General features: G+C 56.8%; 1 long non-coding RNA gene across 1 annotated transcript; it reads left to right on the top strand.

Annotated features, from left to right (window-relative positions):
- The first annotated feature begins 10,136 nt into the window (after window positions 1-10,136).
- On the top strand, window positions 10,137-11,632 carry LOC123591610. Its single transcript, XR_006709426.1, has 3 exons — window positions 10,137-10,240; window positions 10,941-11,031; window positions 11,293-11,632. It is a non-coding gene; the product is annotated as an uncharacterized LOC123591610 (long non-coding RNA).
- The last annotated feature ends 544 nt before the right edge of the window (window positions 11,633-12,176 follow it).

Raw genomic sequence — 12,176 nt, forward strand, 5'->3', positions numbered from 1 at the left:
CAGTTAAACTTGACTTTCTGATACTCTGCATTACTTACTTAGTGCCAGTGAGTCCCATTTTGGGGTGGTCAGAGTCAGGGTTGGTGGGCTGGTTCCCCTTCCCCAGGCGGCTATCAGGACCATTCCAGAAGCCCTCTTAAGGTAACAGATCCTTCTTAAGAAAATAAAAAGGTAAAACTTAGTTCATTGCGATAAGTAGTAGGTGTTCGATTATTACTGAAGACGTTATATGTGTAGGTAAGAATTACCAAAATGTGTATTACGTAGAGATATAATGTGTGTATATACATGTATATATGTAAGAATTACTATACACATATTTGGTATTATATTGCATATTTATATCATATGTAGCTTTTGGTAATCCTTACTTTTCCTCGTACGAGCTACCAGAGCATCCTCCTTATTCATACTGCAGTTGGAGTTGTTATTTTATTTTCTTGTTGGTTGCAAGAGCACTTTATATATTGAGGGCATTAACTCTCATGTATTGTTGTGAATTTGTGTTGCTTCTTTTCTGGATTATGTCTGTTAATGCATTCCGGTATACAAATCTTTTCTGGGAATTTAATCCTTTTTTATCTCCTAGAGATCTGGCTGTGGGATGACAGAAACCATCTTCTGTATTTTGTTCTATTATAAGTTTCATTATTTCGGTTTGCTTCTTCCTGTTAAGCCTTCCAAGCCTCTATGTTTATTTTGGTGTATGTTACGGCAGAGGGGTTGGCTTTGTTGGTGTGGAATTGGCTGCACATCAGATTTTCTTGGCCGCTTCGCACGTTGTTCACCTTCCCCCCTTGAAATTCCCCTTCTCTTCATATCTGTTTCTGGAAGTTTTCTTTCTTTCTATGGAAGGCCCCTCTGCCACATGGCTTTAATTGTTTTGAATAATAATACTGCCTCCGACTTGACTTGAGAATCTCTTTTCCGTTAATCTCCCTTCTTCCAGTATTCATTGGCTATTCTTAGCTACTTATTTTCCCCCCGGAAATCTGAGAATCTGTCAAGCTGTACAAATGCTCTAATGGGATTTGGGTGGGAAGTACATCAAATGTGTGAGTGAACTTGGGGACAAGGTACCAGAGCTGGGTCGGGGGGCTTCTCTGTGGTCTGTGGGATTTCTTCCATGCTTGGCTCTGCTACCCGGGGATCTCCGGGGCAGATGGCACCCCCTTCTTTCTACTTCTGGACCATCAGGGGCCCCTGACATCGGGTGCCTCCGTCCGCGTGAGCCCTGACCCCGAGGCTTCCGGGAACCGAGGGCAGGTGCTACCCTGTGGGCTCCTTCCCCTTGCAGCCTCTGCCCTTGTCCCTGGATGCAGGGCCGGGTGGGTGAGCGGTTGATCTGGGCTCATTTTCTTATGTTTCATGAAAGTGGTGGGGAGCTGGGGAGCGCTAGTTACCAGTTCATCCAGGCGGCCCTCCTGCCAGGGAGCTGGTAACCCGTGGCAACTGACGAGAAACCAGAGGGGAGAAGGCCTTCCGAGCCCCCAGGTCAGCTGGCTGGCTGGCAGTAAGGTGGCCAGGACCTAGGCCCCGCCTGCTCCCTCTGAGAACGTCCCTTCCTCCACTACAGGCCGTGCCTTGGCTGACACCGCGAGCTGGGCCACGCGGAGTCAAAGCCGCTGCTGTAGAAACCCGGCACTCAGCGCTGTGCGCTCACCTGCGAGATCCCGGCTGGCTGCGCTCCCGGCACTTGACTGCTCTCTTTTCGCAAACCGAGCGAACCGATTTCCCTCGGGCTTTGTAGCTCAGCTGACATCCAGAAAGTGTCCTCGCTCCAGCTGAATTGTCCCACCGGCAAATTAACACCCTGGCAACTTTTTACAGCAGGTGACAGCTGGCCAGGCTCACTCTCGCTGTGCATTCTTGCCCAGCTGTGCCTTGGTTCCCGGCGCCCCCTCACCCCCCCACCCCTGCAGCCTGGGACCGGCTGAGGGCTTGCGCCCAGCGATGTACCGTCCTGACCTCTGAGATCTCTGCTTCCCCAGAGAGCAGGCCAGCTGCCCTTTCTGCGCGAAGGCCTCATCGAGTCGGAAGGAATCGCTCTGTCTTCCCGGAAGATACTTATTAGCACGTCTTCAAAACCCAATTTTCATCTTTACCCTCACTTCTCCTTTTTCCCTGGGAGACTTTGAAACACTAGAGCTTTGAAGAAGAAAGCTGCCTGTTTCTCGGGGAGAAAATTCCTTAATCTGAGCCCACGTGCGTCTTCCCGGAGACACTGACACATTTTTGATCGCCGCGGTGATGCTAAGTATCCAGCGCAGTGATCCTTCAGATTTTTATTGACTTTCCTCCTCGGTTTGAAGGAGGCGTCCGAGTGGGTGTGGGGGTGGAGATGGGGTGCTTTTCCAGGACGGATGAACCTGACTTTGAGCCGGCTCCTGCATTGATAAGCTCACAGCTAGAAATTGGCATCCAGTCCCCCGCAGTCGCCAATCATTGCTATGCAAATTTGATAGAAAAGCACCACAGGTGTCCTCAGCAGCTGGAAATCAGTCTGCATTGAGATGGGAATAGATGCCATCACTGGGTATTAGAAAAGCCAGCATCCGGGCCTAGGAGCAGGGAAAAACCCCTTCTCTGTCAAAACTGTCAAATTACTCACCCAAGGGGAGGCGCCAGGCTCCCAGCTCCCCTCTTCCATTATCTGCAGGGGCAGGCGGCCAGTTGTTCTGGATGCGGCCCACCTGTCCGCTGCTCGCTGGGCAGACCCTGCCAGGAACAGGTGCCCAGGCTGGCTGAGGCCCCTTCCAGGGAAGGAGGGGTGCAGGAACGGCGTTCCGCCCCGAGGGCCCTGAAAGCTTCCGCTCACTGGCCTCTCCAGTCAACGCTGATAGAAAGGAGGCTTCCTCTGCTGGGCTCGCCCGATGAATAAACATGAGCTGAAGGTTGATTTCATCCCATCAGCTGTGGCTTCTGCAACTTCTGACGAATGTGACTCTGGTTCTGACGGGGGAGTTTTTGCTTTGTTTTTGAATTTCACATCATTAATATTTCTCCCTTCTAAACTTAGTGTCACTGAGGGTCTGGATGTTCAAAGATTTGTCTGCGGATCAATTTCTGGCACATAGAATGCCACCAGAGACTCTGGGGGCTGGGAGACGCATCTGGACTCCCCCAGTCCTCTCCTGCAGCTCACAGGTGGGAAAACTGAGGCCCAAAGTGAGGACGAGGTCTGCCCAAGGTCGCTTGGTGACCCTACAGGCTAAGTTGCAGCTTTGCAGAACTACCCACGTAAAGGGCGAGGAAGACTTTCTGATTAATGGTGCTTCCACGAATTCATTCATTCATTCACTCATGCACGCATTCATTCATGTACACCTTCCTTCATTCACTCATTCGCACGCATTCATTCATTCATTCATTCATGTACACCTTCCTTCATTCATTTGCACGCATTCATTCATTCACGTACACATGCATTCATTCATTCATTCACCCATTCATTCACTCATGCATGCATTCATTCATGTACACCTTCCCTCGTTCATTCATTTGCACTCATTCATTCATTTGCACTCATTCATTCATTCATTCATTCAATTGGCAATCAGCCTGGGAGAGCTCTGCCGCCCTGTGTTGGATTATGGACCAAAATAAGCACTTAGCCATATTCTCTTCCCTCAGGGTTGCGGGGACTTCAGAGGGAGGGCAGGTGAAGGCCACGGAGCTGGAAACCCTTCGCTTGAAGAGGGAGTGTGAAAAGCAGGGTGGTCCCCGCGCTGTGGGCACACGTCTCACGCGGACGGGACGCAGTTGGAGAAAAATGCCACTTGAGTGAGGAGGTCAGAGGGTGGGGGCTGGTCTGAGAAAGCTGAGGGCAGAGGTGACTTTGAGGTACAGCTTGGAGAGGCCGGGGCCCACAGGGGAGCAAGGGCAGCAGCGGCTGAGAGGGGCGCACATACCTTGAAAGCTAAAAATGCGGCTCATGCAAATGCAGAGTGAGCTCTAGTCCAAGGTGGGCTTACCTGGGTGAACGGGGAGCCAAGACTGAAACTGATTCAAAGGCCAGTCTGAGGAACAGAGGCTTAGCCGCTGAGTTCAGGAAAGGTGCACTGAAATCGGGTCGTTTGTGCCCCCGGGGGTGACGAAGGCCTAACCTGTGGGTTACGCTCTCGAGCAGCCAGAAGACATTTGCCAACCTGCTGGGCAGAAGCATACAGGCTGGCCAGTCGTTCCAGAGTCTGAGCCCTAATCGGTGGCAAAAAACAGGTCCGACAAAGTGCCTCCTTAAAGCTAATTCACACCTGTGTGGCCCTAGGTTGGAGGTTATCCTTTGGCTCTGTATGTTTTCTCTAAACTGAGGCTGACTCCGGAGTCCGACTGCAGTGCTCACGCCCCAGCCTTCCCGCTAACCCCGGGACCGTGGGTGCACGCTGTCGCCCTGTTCTGCAAGTCGGGTTCCTCACCGGAGGGGACGGGGAAGCTATCTGCATGCATCACAGATGCCCCCGAAGATTCAGCACATGTACGTAGGAAGCGGTCCCTCAGTAAGCATCACGGATACTAAGGACATCATTGGAATATGAACACAGGAAGGTCTGAGCACCTCAAAGGCTCTGAGTAGCCGCTGGGTCGGAGAGAAGCTGGAGGGAGGCACATTGCGGTGTGAATCAGCGGTAGTGGGGGTCTGGCCTGGGGGCGGCTGGATTCCAGCTCAGGGACCTGAACTTGTTTGGGGCGACGGATGCCTTGTGAGGTCTGTGAGCAGGTCCGCGTGGACGGGAATCAGCAGACATCAGGCAGACGCGATAAGGCCGTAATCCAAACAGTGTTGGGGGGCAGGCAGGCTAGACATCAGGAAGAAACTCCAAAGGGACGTGAGAGGTTCGGGGGCCTCGCTGCGACCCAGCATGAGAGCATGTAGGGCTAGGGCAGCTGAGGGCCAGGGCTACCCTGGTGACCAGCAGGGACCGCTCGGGGATGCTGAGTCTCCCACCAGCACCGGCCCCCAGATGTGCCTCTGAGACGGTCAGACCCCACACTGTGGCCCGGCACGGGGACGCATGAGGGCCCAGGTGCTTTCTGAGAGACGTGCATCCTTGAGCACGCCCTGACGCGGACCATTCCCAGTCTCCTGCCGTTGTGCCAGCACCCTGCTCCCTCACCCTTTTGCCAGCCGTGCTCTGCTTTAGGCAACTTTGAGGCTTTATGGGGTGAGTTTCATTTTAGACAAAGGAGAGGACATACCCGCCCCCCCCCCCCCCCAAAGGCCCGCCCCTCCCCTAGAGCCATTCTCTCCAGTAAGAGCAGGTTCTGTGCTGGGCTCAGGGTCTACTGCTGTGCATGGGCTGTGGCTCTGCTCAGCTGGGGGTGACAGGTGCAGAGGCTTCTCCTGTCTCCACCCCCCTCCTGGGCAGGACCCAGCCTGGTGCGGCTGATAAACCGCTGAACTTAAATAACCTTCTACTGAACCTGGGAGCTTTCCTCGGCACCCACAATCCCCCGTCCCTCGGTTCCAAGCATTTGTGACCGCCCAGCGGACAGGGGCAGGGGACGACTGCTGCACCGCACCCCTCAGTTCTTAGACCCTGTGAGATCCCGGGCGTGCAGGGCAAGGCTGTACCTCCCCTGTTCCAGGCTCAGCTCAACCCGGAGAAGGCTTGTGGTCCCCCAAGGCCACCTGGTCACCAGCTCCCTATCCCTCCTCCCTGAAAGGTCCTTTAGCTGTGAGCAAGTGTTTGCTGATCCTTGAGCCTAGGCTTTTCTGCCAGACACTTCGTAAAGGGGCGAGGGCTTTGGGGTTTGATTATTTTGTTTCTCTGAAAAAACAAGGCACTTCCCTCCTGGATTCCCACTCTCCACATGCTGATGGGCTGAGCAGCTTGAGGGCAGGGCCACATCAGCAGGAGGAGAGGGAGCTTTGCTGAGCAGGTGCCAGGCCCTTGGGGGCCAGGGTGGGCACCCTCTGCCGCCTGAGTCAGCCCTCCCACGGGCTCTGGGAGGCAGGCACTCGGCCCTTCAGGGAGGGGCACGGATGGGCGTAGATAATGTGTCTAAGACCTCGTGGCTACTCCCAGCCAACTCTAGCCTGGTTCTCTGCCCCTTCGGGGTTTCCCGCGGTGTTGGCAGGGGAGAGGGAGGGGAATGCTGGAACAACCTGGTACCTGATGTGAACAAAACTGGGTTCTTGGGGGGATGAAACCGTGCGCAGAATGCTTCTCGGAGCGCTCGCAGGGTCCCGTCCAGCCCAACGTGCTGGCAGACAAGGCAGCAGGAGGAGCTGGGACAGGCTGGAAGCTGGCCCTGTGTGACCGTGACCTCCGAGACTCACTGGGTCCCTCTGGCCCATTTTCTCTTCTGCAAAATCAGGCGACTGGGTGACGAGGCCTTCAGGGCTTCCGGCTCTAAAGCTCCGTAAGGTGGACCCGCCCAGGCATGGCTCCTGCAGCAGCCCGCGGGCAGGCCAGTGCAAAGCCCCGTGGTGGAGCTCGATGGGACCAACAGATGACAGTTTCTTCCGAGGGGCTGGGCGTGGCTGCCAAAAGGGGCTCATGCAAGGGGCTCCAGGGGCCCGTCCCCAGAGTTCGGTGTGGGTCAGGCAGACTCGCTGCTAAGCTACAGCTCCTCGCTGGCAGGTGCCGTGTGCCATAGGCTGGAGGTGCAGGGCGCTTCCAGCTCCCCGGCCAGAGGGTGGGGTGGAGGTGGGGCCAGAGGGTGGAGGCGGGGCTTAGGGTGGAGGCGGGGCCAGAGGGTGGAGGCGGGGCTCAGGGTGGAGGCGGGGCTCAGGGTAGAGGTGGAGCCAGAGGGTGGAGGCGGGGCGTAGGGTGGAGGTGGGGCCAGATGGTGGAGGAGGGGCTTAGGGTGGAGGCAGGGCCAGAGGGTGGAGGCGGGGCTCAGGGTGGAGGTGGTGCCACAGGGTGGAGGCAGGGCTCAGGGTGGAGGCGGGACTCAGGGTAGAGGTGGGGCCAGAGGGTGGAAGCAGGGCCAGAGGGTGGAGGCGGGACTCAGGGTAGAGGTGGGGCCAGAGGGTGGAGGCGGGACCAGAGGCTGGAGGCGGAGCTCAGGGTGGAGGTGGTGCCACAGGGTGGAGGCAGGGCTCAGGGTGGAGGCGGGACTCAGGGTAGAGGTGGGGCCAGAGGGTGGAGGCGGGACCAGAGGCTGGAGGCGGAGCTCAGGGTGGAGGTGGTGCCACAGGGTGGAGGCAGGGCTCAGGGTGGAGGCTGGACTCAGGGTAGAGGTGGGGCCAGAGGGTGGAGGCGGGACCAGAGGCTGGAGGCGGGGCTCAAGGTGGAGGTGGTGCCACAGGGTGGAGGTGGTGCCACAGGGTGGAGGCGGGGCCAGAGGGTGGAGGTGAGTCCAGGGGGTGGAGGCGGGACTCAGGGTGGAGGCGGGACCAGAGGGTGGAGGCGAGTCCAGGGGGTGGAGGCGGGGCTCAGGGTGGAGGTGGTGCCACAGGGTGGAGGCGGGGCTCAGGGTGGAGGCGGGGCCAGAGGATGGAGGCGGGGCTCAGGGTGGAGGCGAGGCCAGAGGGTGGAGGCGGGACTCAGGGTGGAGGCGGGGCCAGAGGGTGGAGGCGGGACTCAGGGTGGAGGCGGGGCCAGAGGCTGGAGGCGGGGCTCAGGGTGGAGGTGGTGCCACAGGGTGGAGGTGGTGCCACAGGGTGGAGGCGGGGCTCAGGGTGGAGGCGGGGCCAGAGGGTGGAGGCGAGTCCAGGGGGTGGAGGCGGGGCTCAGGGTGGAGGTGGTGCCACAGGGTGGAGGCGGGGCTCAGGGTGGAGGCGGGGCCAGAGGATGGAGGCGGGGCTCAGGGTGGAGGCGAGGCCAGAGGGTGGAGGCGGGACTCAGGGTGGAGGCGGGGCCAGAGGGTGGAGGCGGGACTCAGGGTGGAGGCGGGGCCAGAGGCTGGAGGCGGGGCCCAGGGTGGAGGTGGTGCCACAGGGTGGAGGTGGTGCCACAGGGTGGAGGCGGGGCTCAGGGTGGAGGCGGGGCCAGAGGGCGGAGGGGGGGCTTAGGGTGGAGGTGGTGCCACAGGGTGGAGGCAGGGCTCAGGGTGGAGGCGGGGCCAGAGGGTGGAGGCGAGTCCAGGGGGTGGAGGCGGGGCTCAGGGTGGAGGTGGTGCCACAGGGTGGAGGCGGGGCTCAGGGTGGAGGCGGGGCCAGAGGGTGGAGGCGGGACTCAGGGTGGAGGCGGGGCCAGAGGCTGGAGGCGGGGCTCAGGGTGGAGGTGGTGCCACAGGGTGGAGGTGGTGCCACAGGGTGGAGGCGTGACTCGGGGTGGAGGCGGGGCCAGAGGGTGGAGGCAGGGCTCAGGGTGGAGGCGGGGCCAGAGGGTAGAGGCGAGTCCAGGGTGTGGAGGCAGGGCTCAGGGTAGAGGTGGGGGCAGAGGGTGGAGGTCGGGCCAGAGGGTGGAGGCAGAGCTCAGGGTGGAGGTGGAGCCAGACGGTGGAGGCGGAGCCAGAGGGTGGAGGCGAGTCCAGGGGGTGGAGGCGGGGCTCAGGGTAGAGGTGGGGGCAGAGGGTGGAGGCGGGGCTTAGGGTGGAGGTGGGGCCAGAGGGTGGAGGCGGGGCTTAGGGTGGAGGTGGGGCCAGAGGGTGGAGGCGGGGCTCAGGGTGGAGGCGGTGCCACAAGGTGGAGGTGCAGAGAAGCTCCCTCTCCTACATTTCAGGAGGGATGTGGGGGCCCATGCCCTCTGTGGACCCCTTGAGATCTTGGATTTATTCACCTGTCTTTACCCAGACCTGCTGCTGCCAGCTGTGTGCTCCAGATTGGACGCCGAGGCTGCCCTGCTCCCGCACCGGGGGTTGGGGTAGAGGGCAGGACCAAGGGACCCGTGGGCAGGTGTCCCCTCTGAGATCAGGCAGATGCTTCTCTGCCACCTCCCATATTTCCTTGTGCCCCTCTTAGCAGAGATTTCATGGTCACCCTGTCTTCTTATGAAAGGGATGCTCTTCTCCGTCTCCAAACTCCAGGACTGTTCAAGGTATTCTGAGATATTCAGAACCTACCCACCCAGGAACACAGATCCGAAGCCTAGCCTTGCCCTGAACTGGGAAGCCGGGGTCACTTCTCCTAAGGGTTCCACATCCCCCAGGGGAGGGTAAGTGCAAGTGGTCACCTGCGTCTCATCCTTGAGAGACACGAGCAGTCAACCAGGCACCTGCCTCCCAGGGGTGGCCTGTGCCACTTGGGACCCCAGGACGCCTGGGTGTCAGCACCTGCACGGGAACCACTTCTCCACACCTCAGCTGGACGGCTTCCTTCCCAGTAAAGTTTAGATGGTCTTGGAGATGGGTCATAGGGACTCAACTATTTTGAGATAACCATTGCGTGGCTCTTCTGATTGTTTTTCTTCCTCCGTGATGAGGTTTTGAAAGTAAGAAAGAAAGGTGCCCTGAGGAACGAGATAAAGGGATTAAAACGAAGGCAGACACGACAGCCAGGCAATGTTTCCGAGATGCCCCTGACGACCTGCAGGAAAATCCTTCCTTGTAATTGTCACTAAAGGGTTTATACAATTTCCTGCCCAGATTGGTGGTGTTGTGACCAGCAGTGCATAATTAAAGTGCATTCCAAAGGGAAAGATAGTGACTCAGGTAGGCCTGGAAGAGAATCCCATTTGCGCAGTCTGGTGGCATCCTTATCTGCGGGCTGGGAGACCCAGCCGGGGCCTCGGGACCGGGAGTAATTAAAATACCTTTAATTGGAAGATTCCATAATGTCTCTGCACAGTGGCGCATAATTACTAGTCTGCTCCCCCAGTGTCCTATGGGGAGCCACAGAGAACGCTGGAGCTCTCCTCAGTTGGGAGAGGGTTTCCAAGATGGAGGGGACGGTGGCTATGTCTACACTCGCAGCCTAGGAGATGTTCCCGAACCTCGAGGCAGGAGTGGAGAGGAGAGGTGGGCCGGAAGGCGGCAGTGGTAGGAAGCTCAGACTGGGCAGTGGGGCCTCTGGCCATGTTTGGAGATCCCGTTGAGACTGCACTGCTGTTGTGAGAGATCCCCACGACCGAGTGGTTTATCACAGCTCCAGGGACCAACGTCCCCGCTGGGCAGGCAGGGCTGCGCTCCTTCTGAGGCCTTGGCACGGGGACTTTGCTGCGTCTTCAAAGCCAGCAGCATGGCACCTGCCGGTGTATCTCAGAGCGTCTCACTTGTGCTTCTGCTGTGACACCTTCTCTGACCTGAGGATCCTCTTTTAGGAGATGCTGATGATTACCATGGACCCGCCAGACGAGCCGGGATTGTCTCTGACTTCAGAACTTAACCACATCTGCAGAGTCCCTTTGGCCAGGTAAGGTCACACTCACAGGTTTTGGGCCTTGGGACGTGGACACCCTTGGTGGGGGAGGTCACGATTCTGCCCACCCCAAGCCCCAGGGAAGAGCCGGCAATGAAGAAGTCACAGAATCGTGTTTAAAGGGAGACTCTGGGATGGAGGAGGAAGGAAATGTCACCTCCGGAGCTCAGCCATGTTCCTTTTTAAAATTTGTGATAAAATGCACGTAACGTAAAATTGACGATACTGACCATTTTGAACCGGCTTAATTTAGTGCCATTAAGTACATTCGTTCACAACGTTGTGCGGCCATCAGCAACATTAATTTCAGAATATTTTCACTTCTCCAAAAAGGAATGCATGCCCATTAAGCCCCCCTCCCTCCTCTCCCCTCCCCGAGCCCCTGATGGCCGCCCCTCCACTCTCTGTGTCCACAGATTTGTCTGTTCTGGACGTTTCAAATACGTGGAATCACACGATATGTGGCCTTTTGTGTGTGGCCTTCTTTCACTCCGCATGGTGGTTCAATGTTCATCACGTTGTATGTGAGTCGGGCCTTCACTCCTTTTATGGCTAAGTACTATGCCGTTGTGTGGTTAGACCACGCCGTGTATATCCGTGCATCCGTCGATGGACACCTGGGCTGTTCCCACGTTTTGGCTTCTGTGAACATTCCAAACAAGTGTTTGTCCGAACATCTGTTTTCATTTCTCAGGTTTATCCCCAGGCTGGAATCACCGATCCTATGGTTACCCCACGGTTCACATATTAAGAAAACTTTGTTGTTCTGAGAACAGCCCTGCGAGGTGAGTGTGGTTGTCCCTGATGTTTGGGGGTGCCCCCACAAAGATGACACGTCCCCTGGAGAACAGCAGGTGGGGCACTTCTTCCCAAGGACCCAGGTGTTGACGACGGACAGATCCGAGGTGGGAACAGCAGGACGTGGAAGGAGCCCAGGCTGACGGGGGCGGGAGGGAGGCCCAGGAGTGGGCGTCCCTGCTCTGTCCCCCCACCCCCGAGCCCCGGGGACCCGAGGATTGTGGTGACAAGTCCGCCTTCCTTCCTAGGGACCATGGTGGTTCAGTGGCATCTGTGGAGAGCCTGGGCGGTACCCCCGGTGGCCTGGCTGGAGAACCACATTGGAGAGCATAGTGGGGTGGACCGTGCTGACCCCACATGGGGAGTGACAAGGACCATGACGAGGACAAGCGGAGTTAGAATGATAACCATGAGGACATTGCCATTCCTGTCTTGTGTGACAACAAGGACCCCGGACCTCATCACATGGAGTCAACACGAGGTGTCCTGTGTCCTGTGTCCTGGCAGACTGCTCGCCCCCACAGAGAAAGTGACTCACGGACCACTTGGGTCTTCGGCTTTTAAAATTATGATTCAATTTATCAAAATCCCACTTAAAAATAACTTAAAAAAATTTTTTTTAACGTTTATTTATTTTTGAGACAGAGAGAGACAGAGCATGAACAGGGGAGGGGCAGAGAGAGAGGGAGACACAGAATCAGAAACAGGCTCCAGGCTCCGAGCCATCAGCCCAGAGCCCGACGCTCTGTCTCGAACTCACAGACCGTGAGATCGTGACCTGAGCCGAAGTCGGACGCCCAACCGACTGAGCCACCCAGGCGCCCCTAAAAATAACTTTTTTATCCCTTCAGATTCAACTTTGATTAACGTTTGATCTTATTATAAACTTAGACGATTAAATTCCCTGAAGTATTTTATATGGAATGAATGTATCGAATATATTTGATTTTCTTTCTTTTTTTCTTTCTTTTTTTTTTTTTCCGCTGTGTTTCAATTGTCTAGCTAGCAAACAAATCTCCCAAGCATTTAAATAACGTGTGTAAATCTATTAAGTTAAGCTAACAAATTCGGAGGATCTTTGATTCTCTGTCGCAATACACTTGAACTTGGTAAACATTCTCGCGTTCCTCCT

The sequence above is a fragment of the Leopardus geoffroyi genome, chromosome B4, assembly GCF_018350155.1.
Source record: "Leopardus geoffroyi isolate Oge1 chromosome B4, O.geoffroyi_Oge1_pat1.0, whole genome shotgun sequence".
Classification (NCBI taxonomy): domain Eukaryota; kingdom Metazoa; phylum Chordata; class Mammalia; order Carnivora; family Felidae; genus Leopardus; species Leopardus geoffroyi.